This window comes from Coregonus clupeaformis, chromosome 36 (genome assembly GCF_020615455.1).
Source record: "Coregonus clupeaformis isolate EN_2021a chromosome 36, ASM2061545v1, whole genome shotgun sequence".
In the NCBI taxonomy this organism is placed as follows: Eukaryota; Metazoa; Chordata; class Actinopteri; order Salmoniformes; family Salmonidae; genus Coregonus; species Coregonus clupeaformis.
Genome location: NC_059227.1, coordinates 15,062,904 through 15,076,031, shown reverse-complemented (window position 1 = coordinate 15,076,031; position 13,128 = coordinate 15,062,904). Strand labels below are relative to the sequence as shown.

At 43.6% G+C, this 13,128-nt stretch overlaps 1 protein-coding gene across 16 annotated transcripts in view; it reads right to left on the bottom strand.

The window, feature by feature from the left end:
• LOC121552334 (neurexin-3b) overlaps positions 1-13,128 on the bottom strand; it is a 436,890-nt gene that overhangs the window by 320,002 nt on the left and 103,760 nt on the right. The gene's annotated exons all lie outside the window — the stretch shown is intronic.

Here is a 13,128-nt window from a genome sequence, read left to right as displayed (position 1 = left end):
CTGCTAATGGTAGACATAAATCATAGCAGTCATATTTCTCTTATATGGTTTAATATCATTCTGCTGAAATGAAGTATCTTCCTGTATGGGGCTTGCTGCAAGACAGATGGAGTAAGTTGAGACAGGTAAAGGGCAGAGGAGAGAAGGATAGAGAGAGACAGAGAGGTGGAGAGAGGGAAGGATGGAGACAGAGAGGGAGAGAAGGACAGGAAGAGAGAGAGGAGTCTCTCTGTACATGAGGGCCGTTACGGTGGCAGACTATGAAAACATGCCCAGTTGTTCTGACTTCAGAAATGGTGCCTTTTAAACAGCCCTGTTCCTAGAGGACAGACCCGGTACTGCATGTGCCCTCCTCCAACACCTCGCCTAGGCAAGACTGAGGCTCCCACTTCAATTATCTAGCCTGCATGTTTAAAGGAGAACACACCTGCCTGCTGCTGCCTTCAAGGATTGTGTCCTGCTACTGCAACTACAACACTGTGCTGCAGGCATTTCCTTTCAGAAGCTATCACCTTCAGAATAGGCTATCCATGCAATCTTCTCAAGTCTTTACAAAAGCCAGTGTTGTATACATTGTAGCAGAGATATAGTGATCTGTAAATACAATTACTACTAGTTGCGTAATACATTGAACAATTGTTGCTGTTTCTGACTTGAATTGCATATCACATTGTCAATAAGTCAATCACAAGTTCCTGGTCTGAGGGCAGGAGAGGCGGTGTAATACAGATAGAAGGAAAGAGAGACTGCTGCTAGGTTTGGGTTTGTTTTTTGGCCAGACTACATGTAAACACAAGACAGCGTATTGTTGAGCCTGGAGGGAGAGAGGCAGAGAGAAAGAAAGTGAGAGAGACAGAACGAGGAAGAAAGGGAGAGAGAAAGACGGAACAAGAGAGAGAGAGAGCATGAGGGAGAAAAGGAGAGAAATGAAGAGAGAGGCAGTTGTTTGGGATGATTCAGGTCAGAGAGTAATTTTCCCCTTGGCGTAAAACACTGGGCACAACACAGAGACAGCAACATAGACAAGACGAGAGGATGGAGGACAACAAAACTCTTCCTTCCTCTCCTCTGAAAGCCTTTTTCAAATATTGCCCTGTCGTTGATGAGAATGAACACGTACGGACGCGCACACATGCACGCATGCACACACACACACAGCACATTATTCCTAGTGAGACAGACCGAGTACTGTAGATTACGTCTAGTCTAAATCAAAACCTAATCTCTCTCTCTGTTTACCTCACTGACTTACTGTCTGGTTAGACTGCTCCCACATTCATCATCGGAAGAACCGTCAGATAAGACACTGTACAGACAAACAATAACACATCAATGATAGAAATAATACACTGAAATAATACACCGAAATAATACACTGAAATAATACACTTACAAATACTGAACTTGAGGGGGAGGAAATGGAAATGAAAATAGCTTGCGGGCGGGAAGGTTTACTCTGTAGAGAACTGTATATGTAGTACATATACTAACTAATTCAGAATATTAACACATTTTCAGAGGATGCATTGTGCACTTTCAGTGGATGAATGTCACTCGACATTAACTATAAATAAATGAACCACTTTTTAGTAATGATTTATGAATATGTTTAAATCCCTGATGCATTTCTCTGTAATCCCTATGTGTACTTAGAGTGCTTAATATCTATCTGGGGTTCCTTGTTGCTTTCAGCTTTAATCTCAAACCTTAGACAATGACGACATACTACAGTATAGTCCTTACTACCACAGCCATAGATAAATATAGCTTTCTTTCAGTCGATTACTTGGCGTCACCATGTGGGAACAATATGCCACCGAAGCGTGCAACCAATTTCCCATATGGTGATGTCTTGTTCCCTCCTTCACAGAACCAAGGTCACAAAAATCACCTGGACATTTGGCCAACTTGAGAAACCAAAAACTGATATTTCTCTGTTTTTTCCAATCTACTCATGGCAACTCAGGAAGTAACACATAGTCTGTGTCCCAAATGGCACTCTATTCCCTATATAGTGCACTGCATTTGAGCAGGGCTCTGGTCAAAAGTAGGGCACTATAAAGGGAACAGGGTGCCATTTGGGACACAGTCACAGTCTAACTACCAGAAACCTAATGTAAGCAGTAGCCGTACCTTTATGGTAAATAGTAACCCTGTTACTGTATTAAGCTGTAGACTACACTGGTGTTTTCCCAGATAACACGCCTGACACCTGAACCTGTCTGATCTCACCTGACACCCAGGTGCAAGGGGTCGTCACCATAGCAACCCTAGACCATCCCATAGCAACCATAGACCTTCCCACAGCAACCCTAGACCCCACCCCCCATGCATTCTAATCAGATGACAGGTGCCTTGTCTTGGTATCACCTCTCAGACGTCACTCAGGTTAGGATGTCTGCCGACATTGGGTAACTTACAATTAGCTGAATGTATGTCTGTAGACATACAACTATGATGTTACTAGGAGAGTGCAATGTATGCTACAATACGAACATTACAATAGATTATTACTGTAACAATTACAGATCCTTCTGCATTTCATCAACATCAACTACAAGGCATGCATGTAGAGCGTTGCAGTAAATCCCAGTCGGAAATGTATTGGACGGTCAGACTTGGTCTTGGTCTATGGAAAATAGAACAGTATTGATCTCTGCTCTCTAGGTCATTTTCTCTATTTTCAAATCGTCATCAATATTCAATTTCCGTGTGGCTTTGTGTTAGTGATTTATGCTTCATCCGGCAACGCAGTGCAGAGGTTTCGTACGGAGGGTGTGATGCAATTGTAGAGCATCTGGAGGCTTGCAGAGCCCAAATTGAGCTCCGTACAGCGATGCCATGCGCCTCCCAAATTTTGTAACAATACGGAGGGCTCCAACATCTCAGAAGAGAAGAGGTAAGGTCTTGTCTTTTTGTTTAGCCAGTTGCTCGTAATTAGCTGGCTGGCTATAGAGATTAGCCTTTAATCACTACGAGTGATGCGTTTTACATTACATTTACATTTTAGTCATTTAGCAGACAAGACTTACAGGAGCAATTAGGGTTAAGTGCCTTGCTCAAGGGCACATCGGCAGATTTTTCACCTAGTTGGTTCGGGGATTTGAACCAGCGACCTTTTGGTTACTGTCCCAACATGCTTAACCTGTTAGCACACACTCCGCTCTGCTCTGCTCCCGGAAGCGCAAGAAGTATGAATGCTCTGACTTCTGTGGAGGCCGCATCACCGTAAATGCTGCACGGCCACTGCAGACGGCGGATTTACCATAAATCGGCTGGTGTGTGTGTGTGTGTGTGTGTCTGTGAGAGGTTTAGATTTCAACATCCAGTGGAACTAATTAGCTCATTCATTTCCATGTCCCTTCCTCCCCCACCCACCCCTCTCCCCCTCTCCCTTCCCCCCCTCTTTCTCCTCTCTCCACTCCTCCTCCCCCCTCTGCCCATACCTATCCCCTCTTCTAGCTGCTTAATTTCAATGTCCCTGCCTCCCCCATTCTCCCCCTATCTCCCCCTCTCCATTCCACTCTCCCGCCATCCTCCTCCCACCTACCCCAGACACCCGCCAAGCAATGTGAACCCGACCACCAGTCCGACCCGGAAGACCTTCCCGCGGGGAATGCTTTGACCCTGCTGAGACACCATTTGTGACCTTTTAAAAATCAGGGCCATGGTATTAAACTTTCATCTTCATCAGAGACTGTCTGTGTGTGTGTGTGTGTATGTGTGTGTCTGAGAGAGAGAGAGAGAGAGAGAGAGAGAGAGAGATAGGTAGGGAGAAAGAGAGCGAGAGAGAGAAACAGACAGAGAGACAGAGAAAGAAGCAGTGGGTTAGAAAGAGAGCGAAAGAGAGAGAGAGAGAGAGAGAGAGAGAGAGAGAGAGAGAGAGAGAGAGAGAGAGAGAGAGAGAGAGAGAGAGGGAGGGGAGGGGAGGGGCTGAAGCTGTCAACTTAAATATGCTCAGCCAGCACTCGACTAAATGAGTTCAGTCAGTTCAGCTCAGTGATGAGGCCTCTATATACAATGTGTTTGGTAAAGGCTGATGTCTCCACCAGCTATAGTGCTGCCCAATTTTTTTGTTTCACTGCACTGGGGATGCCGGGTTTGTTAGCAATGTGTTAGAGGCTAGCTCTTTTTGCAGCCAACATATGCATGCACGTACGCACACACAAACTAGCTGGCTGAAAATGTCAGTTCTAAAGTATAGTGCTAAATTCTGTTGTTAGACACTCATGAGGAGCCCAGGAGAAGAATGGAAGATGGTAGAGGACTGCTATCTTCCCACACAGTGGCAATAGGATCTGGCTCCAGCAGATACCTTCTCACGCCACAGACGCTGTGAGACATGCGAGCTCAGACAGGATGTCGAATGGTCCCAGAGAGGATGGTGCGTTACCGCCACCAACAGCACGGGTGGTGAAATTACATTTAGAATGAAAAGCTAGGTAATAGCTAGTGTGTACTAGCTAGCTAGAGTGCACCAGCTAGCTAGCCTAGCTAGTGTGTACTAGGGGAAAGGCTATGAGGACACACCTGATGCCCAAACCAATATTTAATTTCAGAACGTATAAAAATTAGTTTAAGGGTCAGTATTTGATTAAGGTAAGGGTCAGTTTTAAGTTTTGGCTAGTCGGTTTAAGCATCAGCTGTGTCCTCCCGTGTACTAGCTAACTGCACAAGCAACAGTGATTCACATAACGCCCTGGACCAGAGCTAGTGCGCCGACTGGTACGTGCGTAGCACACTGACGGCCTGGAACAAAGCTACTGGCTCACGCGATACACTAGATCAACAAACGTCTACAGGCTGCGCGAGCACATACCATTTCAGACACAAAAATACCATCTGAGACGCACGTGCATTCACTTTGAAGTTCGCAGACCACACGGCGTCAGCGCTGCATAATCTACAGCTGGATGCTTCTCCACAGTGGAGCTACACGTCCTCTCTCTCTCTCTCTCTCTCTCTCTCTCTCTCTCTCTCTCTCTCTCTCTCTCTCTCTCTCTCTCTCTCTCTCTCTCTCTCTCTCTCTCTCTCTCTCTCTCTTTCTAACCCACTGCTTCTTTCTCTGTCTCTCTGTCTGTCACTCTCTCTCTCTCTCTCTCTGTCTCTCTCTATCTCTATCCCCCCTCTCCCTCCCTCCCTCCCTCCCTCCCCATAATTCCCGGGGGAGAGGAGAGACAGGCAGTATTAGTGTGGTGGTGAAGAGCTGTGAGGAGGATTCCCTCTACTCTGCTCCCTCTGGTCTCTCTGACTCTTTCATCTCAGGCCTTACATAAACCTTTACTTCACTAGATAACACCTAGTTGACTCTCTGGTTCACACAAGCACACACACGTATGGGCACAGACACACACATGTAAATGCACACACAAACTTAGAAACACTGATGAAACATCAGTCTGATATTACTTTAACGTAATCAACATTACCAGTGCTGTCTGCTGAGGATGCATTTTAAACGTCCTCCTTATTCAGTTTTCTGATTGGCTATCAATATGACATCAATTCTGAGACTAGATGCTGTCATGATGTCGCCCAGTGGGAGGGATCAGGGGCTCAGTAAGCCTCTCTATTGGCTGGTGGCTCTGGAGGCTTTGTGGGGTGAGTGATGAGACTTTACAGTGACAGCAGGGGGTAAAGAGGAGGGGTGGACGGGAGGGGAGATGTTTGGGGGATGGGGGGGCATGAGGTTCAAGCCCATCAAGTGAGGCAATGGTGCTGGAGCAGAGGGATGAGGGAGAGAGAGAGAGAGAGAGAGAGAGAGAGAGAGAGAGAGAGAGAGAGAGAGAGAGAGAGAGAGAGAGAGAAGAGGAGAGGAGAGCGAGAAAGAGGCTGATTTCCCAATGGCTACTTATGCAGGGCCATTAGCCATTTTTTAAAAGCTGGAGCGGGAAATATGAGGAAGGATGAGGGAAGGATGGAGGAAGTATCAGGACACCTCTGGATCGCCCTTTACACATCATTCAGCGAACACAAAGGGTTAGAAGCATTGGCAATGCAGGGATAGAGGGATAAAAGAGGAGTGATAGGGGTGTAGTGGAGAGAGAGAGAGGGCATCAAAGCCAAAGGAACTGAATAATATTAAGAAATGCTATAGATGGAAGGAAAGTAGTGTATAAACCTACCACAAAACAATTAGGCATCAACAAATTCAAATATTTTTAGACAACTTCATGGACAAAACGTTCCACTGTCATAGTGAAGGTGTAAACTTGGCAGTAGAAACCCTAAACTGTACATTTGACCCTTCAGCTTCATTATCAAATCTGAACATTTCAAACAGACAACCTAAGAAAATTAACAACAATTACAAATGGTTTTATGAAGAATGCAAAAGCCTAAGAAATAAATGTAGAAACCTATCCAACCAAAAACATAGAGACCCAGAAAACCTGAGCCTTCGCCTTCACTATGGTGAATCACTAATACAATACAGCAATACACTACAGAAAAAGAAGGAACAGCATGTCAGAAAGCAGCTCTATTTAATTGAAGAATCCATAGAATCTAACCACTTCTGGGAAAATTGGAACACACTAAACAAACAATAACACAAAGAGTTATCTATCCAAACTGAAGGTGTATGGATAAACCACCTCTCCAATCGTTTTGACTCTATAACAAATAACAAACAGCAAAAACATATACATGATCAATTCTTAGAATCAGCTATTAAAGACTGCCTGAACCCACTGGAATCTCCAATTACATTGAATGAACTACAGGACAAAATACAAACGCTCCAACCCAAAAAGGCCTGTGGTGTTGATGGTATCCTAAATGAAATTATAACATATACAGACCACAAATTTCAATTGGCTATACTTAAACTCTTTAACGTCATCCTCAGCTCTGGGATCTTCCCCAATATTTGGAACCAAGGACTGATCAACCCAATCCACAAAAGTGGAGACAAATCTGACACCAATATCTACCGTGGGATATGTGTAAGCAGCAACCTTGGGAAAATATTTTGCATTATCAATAACTGCAGACTTGTACATTTCCTCAGTGAAAACAATGTACTGAGCAAATGTCAAATTGGCTTTTTACCAAATTACCGTACGACAGACCATGTATTCACCCTGCACAACCTAATTGACTCAATATGGCATAAGGGTCTGCTATACAAATTGATGGAAAGCAGTGTTCAGGGTAAAACATACGACATTATAAAATCCATGTACACAAACAACCAGTGTGCGGTTAAAATTGGCAAAAAACACACACATTTCTTTCCACAGGGCCGTGGGGTGAGACAGGGATGCATCTTGAGCCTCACCCTCTTCAACATATATATCAACGAATTGGGGAGGGCACTAGGACAGTCTGCAGCACCAGGCCTCACCTTACTAGAATCTGATGTCAAATGTCTACTGTTTACTGATGATCTGGTGCTTCTGTCCCCAACCAAGGAGGGCCTACAGCAGCACCTATATCTTCTGCACAGATTCTGTCAGACCTGGGCCCTGACAGTAAATCTCAGTAAGACAAAATTAATGGTGTTACAAAAAAGGTCAAATTGCCAGGACCACAAATACAAATTCCATCTAGACAACGTTGCCCTAGAGCACACAAAAAACTATACCTACCTCTGCCGAAACATCAGCACCACGGGTAACTTCCACAAAGCTGTGAACGATTTGAGAGACAAGGCAAGAAGGGCCTTCTACGCCATCAAAAGGAACATAGCATTTGACATCCCAATTAGGATCTGGCTAAAAATACTTGAATCAGTTATAGAACCCATGGTTTATGGTTGTGAAGTCTGGGGTCCGCTCACCAACCAATAATTCACAAAATGTGAAATTCTACAACCACCTAAAAGGAAGCGATTCCTAAACATTCCATAACAAAGCCATCACATACAGAGAGATTAACCTAGAGAAGAATCCCCTAAGCAAGCTGGTCCTGTGTCACGCCCTGGCTCTGGGACTCTTATATGTTGAGCCAGGGTGTGTAGATTCTATGTGTTTGTGTTTCTATGTTAGGATCTAGTTCATGTGTATCTATGTTGGCCGGGGTGGTTCTCAATCAGAGGCAACGAGAATCAGCTGTTGCTTGTTGTCTCTGATTGGGAACCATACTTAGGCAGCCTGTTTGGCACAGTGTTTTGTGGGATCTTGTTCCGTGTTGGTTTGTGTTTGTTACCAAGGACTTCACGTATCGTTTTGTTGTTTTTGTTCGTGTGGTGAATATATAATAAAGTATGTTCGCATTCCACGCTGCGCATTGGTCCAATCCTTTTGACGATCGTGACATCCTGGGGCTCTGGTCACAAACACAGACTCCACAGAGCCTCAGGACAGCAACAGCAACACAATTAGACCCAACCAAATCATGAGAAACAAAAAGATAATTACTTGACACATTGGAAATAATTTACCAAAAAACAGAGCAAACTGTATTTCTATTTGGCCTTAAACAGAGAGTACACAGTGGCAAAATACCTGACTGTGTACAGACTCAGTCAGCATAGCCTTGCTATTGAGAGAGGCTGCCGTAGGCAGACCTGGCTCTCAAGAGAAGACAGGCTATGTGCACACCGCCAGAAAGTAAGGTGGAAACTGAGCTGCACTTCCTAACCTCCTGCCAAATGTATGACCACATTAGAGACACATATCTCCCTCAGATTATACAGACCCACAAAGAATTTGAAAACAAACACAATTTTGATAAACTCCCAGCAAGATGTGTGACCTGTTGCCACAAGAAAGGGGAAACCAGTGAAGAACAAACACCACTGTAAATACAACCCATATTTATGTTGATTTATTTTCCCTTTTGAACTTTAACTATTTGCACATTGTTATAACACTGTACATAGCCATAATATGACATTTGAAAACTTTTGTGAGTGTAATGTTTACTGATCATTCTTAATTGTTTATTTCACTTTTGTTTATTATCTATTTCACTTGCTTTGGCAATGTAAACATATTTTTCCCATGCCAATAAAGCTATTTTGAGTTGAATTGAGAGAGAGTGAGAGAGAGAGCGAGAGCGAGAGCGAGAGCGAGAGCGAGAGCGAGAGCGAGAGAGAGAGAGAGAGAGAGAGAGAGAGAGAGAGAGAGAGAGAGAGAGAGATGTAGTGGAGAAAGAGGAGTGATAGGGGTGTAGTGGAGAGATGGGGATGTACTGTGTGACTAAGCAAGAAGGATCACTGCCAAGTAAATCTCACATCATGTGTGAAGGACAAACTCCTGTCACTCTCATTCGTTTTCTCTCAGTTAATTTACTATTTACAGTACATACAGTATGCTGTACTGTGGCAGTTTCTATATGGCATCCACAAGGCTACGGTCTTGATTTGCAATGTCTGCATGTGTATTTCTTGTAGTATCTATTACTCTGTGTTTCTCCTGTGTGGGTATTCCTCAGTGTGAGTCTATTTCCACGGTGTGTGTGTGTGTGTGTGTCTCAATGTGTGTGTATTTTCACGATGTGTGTGTAGAGGGTAGAGGCAGAGCCCCTTGGAGCGTGACAGGCCAGACTCCCCGGAACCTTATTGGTCATTCTCTCCCTTGTCAGAACACACACACATAGAAACACACAAGCACACACCTAGACAGGCAGGCAGCAGGCAGGCACACTCACACACCGCCAATATCTAACCACATCACAAAATATCTGTCAGGACGCTGCCGTTCCACTCGCCAGAGCCTCTCCATATCGCTATGAAAACCACCGGAGGGAAGCCCAGGACCACTATACAGCATACTGTATGTACTGTAAATAGTAAATTATAGTAAATTAACTGAGAGAAAACGAATGAGAGTGACAGGAGTTTGTCCTTCACACATGATGTGAGATTTAATTGGCAGTGATCCTTCTTGCTTAGTCACATAACCTGCCCAGGGACTGCGGTTGAAAATTAGCCGGCTGGCTAAAACCGGCACTTTTACTGAAACGTTGATTAATGTGCACTGTCCCTGTAAAAATAAACTTAAACTCAAACTCAAACTATCTCATTAACTTCACCTCAATCAATCATTCAATCTGATTCTATTTGTAAGGTCCTTTTCACATAATACTGTACACTTATATACTTATATATTTCTAATCATAAATGCGATCTGAGTCTTAAATCCCTAGAGAGTGAAGATGAGGTGACAGAATCACTCTCTTTACTTCACTTGAACCACATTAGCACTGTACATGTATAGTCTGGGCTGATGAAATATTTATCATCTCTAACCTACAACCTACTCACTGGTGCTGGTGTGACGCTGGGACATTAACCCAGGCTACGTCACAAATGGTGCCTTATTCCCTATGTAATGGACTACTCTTCATAGGGCTCTGGTCAAAAGTAGTGCACTATCTAGGGAATAGGGTGCCATTTGGGACGCAGCCCTCTACTCTCTGGTGGTGTGTGTGTGACGCCAGGACTTTCAAAAGCACACAGGGGGGATACGGGGTTAAAGTCCGACAGTCAGAGACAGTCAACACTGTGAAGGGGGATTCAATAAATATTACCGGGAAAGGGAGAGAGGGAGGGATGGATAGAGGGAGGGGGAGGTTAAAGTCACAGCACTGACACTCTCACTGACATCCATCATACATCATGGCTGGCTGCACTGTTATACGTGACCCCTGACCTTACTCAGTAGCCAATCATGTCAAGAGTAGTTTTGAAATGGAGGTCTATAGAGCAGTTACCAACGGGGAATATGTTCTGCCGCCTGTTATTCATCTGCCTGCAAGGAAGTTGTGCAGAATCATCCATCCGTTAGATCAGTGATATTCAAAGTCGGGGTCGTGGGGGAACTGCAGTGGGCTTGCCAAATATTATAATATTTTTTTAAGAACAGAAGAGTACAAATTATTGTATGGGACAATATACAAACATTTTTGAGAAAGGTAATTTGAATGTTTTTATTTTATTGAGTAAATGTATTAATTGGTTTCTTTCCATTTTGATAAGAGATGAAAATGTAATGAATTTAAGGTTATTTGTTGATGTAATTCTTATGAAAAAAATGGGGTCCCCAGAAATTCTGGTGGTAAAAATGGGGTCCCCGCTGAAAAGGTTTGAATACCACTGAACTAGATACTATGTTTAAAATAGAACTGACAGCGTTTTAGCAACATGCAATCTTATTAAAATCTGTTCACATCACCCCCAGGACAAGCGACCAGTTAGATATGGTCATTTTCACGTTTTCATACTTTCATAGAATGTTTGGGAATGACGTAGAGTAAAGCAATTGTGAAAATTTTATAGCAATATAGAGTTGGAAAGCGGCCATAAATTTGGACAAATAATAGACACTGCAGTAAATAAATCCTAATAAAAACTTGTCCAGGACCAGACTCGACACAGACCGGTGCGCTATTGCCAATCAGAGCTACAGAAGGCCTATATGCAAATAAGCCATTTGTCACAGGGGCCTGCCATCATTCACTTTGAACTGGACTGTGTGTTTACAGGCAGTGTCAACAGCGCAACTTTAGATTATTAGAAAGCATTCGCCAAAAGCCACAAAATACATCTTAATGGATTTCTGCAAATATGTAAATACCACGGGAGTCCTTTTACATTTGAAAACTTTACAGTCCTATTGATCAAACAACCATGAAAAGGAAGGCTCTCTCTCCCTCAGTTGCCTATGCACATTAACAACAACAATATCAATAACTAATGTTATCCAGAGCAAGATGAGCTCAAATCTAACGAGAGAACAGTAGATAAACCCTCTCACAACCTTTCAGCTTGTAGTTGGCCGTCAAAATTGCACTGAGAAACGATGGGGAATAATACAGTGGGGGAAAAAAGTATTTAGTCAGCCACCAATTGTGCAAGTTTTCCCACTTAATTTTCATCATAGGTACACATCAACTATGACAGACAAAATGAGAAAAAAAATTCCAGAAAATCACATTGTAGGATTTTTAATGAATTTATTTGCAAATTATGGTGGAAAATAAGTATTTGGTCAATAACAAAAGTTTCTCAATACTTTGTTATATACCCTTTGTTGGCAATGACACAGGTCAAACGTTTTCTGTAAGTCTTTTTGTCTATTTTGGCCCATTCCTCCATGCAGATCTCCTCTAGAGCAGTGATGTTTTGGGGCTGTCGCTGGGCAACACGGACTTTCAACTCCCTCCAAAGATTTTCTATGGGGTTGAGATCTGGAGACTGGCTAGGCCACTCCAGGACCTTGAAATGCTTCTTACGAAGCCACTCCTTCGTTGCCCGGGCGGTGTGTTTGGGATCATTGTCATGCTGAAAGACCCAGCCACGTTTCATCTTCAATGCCCTTGCTGATGGAAGGAGGTTTTCACTCAAAATCTCACGATACATGGCCCCATTCATTCTTTCCTTTACACAGATCAGTCGTCCTGGTCCCTTTGCAGAAAAACAGCCCCAAAGCATGATGTTTCCACCCCCATGCTTCACAGTAGGTATGGTGTTTTTGGATGCAACTCAGCATTCTTTGTCCTCCAAACACGACGAGTTGAGTTTTTACCAAAAAGTTCTATTTTGGTTTCATCTGACCATATGACATTCTCCCAATCCTCTTCTGGATAATCAAAATCCACTCTAGCAAACTTCAGACAGGCCTGGACATGTACTGGACTGTACTGGCTTAAGCAGGGGGACACGTCTGGCACTGCAGGATTTGAGTCCCTGGCGGCATAGTGTGTTACTGATGGTAGGCTTTGTTACTTTGGTCCCAGCTCTCTGCAGGTCATTCACTAGGTCCCCCCGTGTGGTTCTGGGATTTTTGCTCACCGTTCTTGTGATCATTTTGACCCCAAGGGGTGAGATCTTGCGTGGAGCCCCAGATCGAGGGAGATTATCAGTGGTCTTGTATGTCTTCCATTTCCTAATAATTGCTCCCACAGTTGATTTCTTCAAACCAAGCTGCTTACCTATTGCAGATTCAGTCTTCCCAGCCTCTTTGACAGCTCTTTGGTCTCTTTGGTCTCTCTTTGGTTAGTGGAGTTTGGAGTGTGACTGTTTGAGGTTGTGGACAGGTGTCTTTTATACTGATAACAAGTTCAAACAGGTGCCATTAATACAGGTAACTAGTGGAGGACAGAGGAGCCTCTTAAAGAAGAAGTTACAGGTCTGTGAGAGCCAGAAATCTTGCTTGTTTGTAGGTGACCAAATACTTA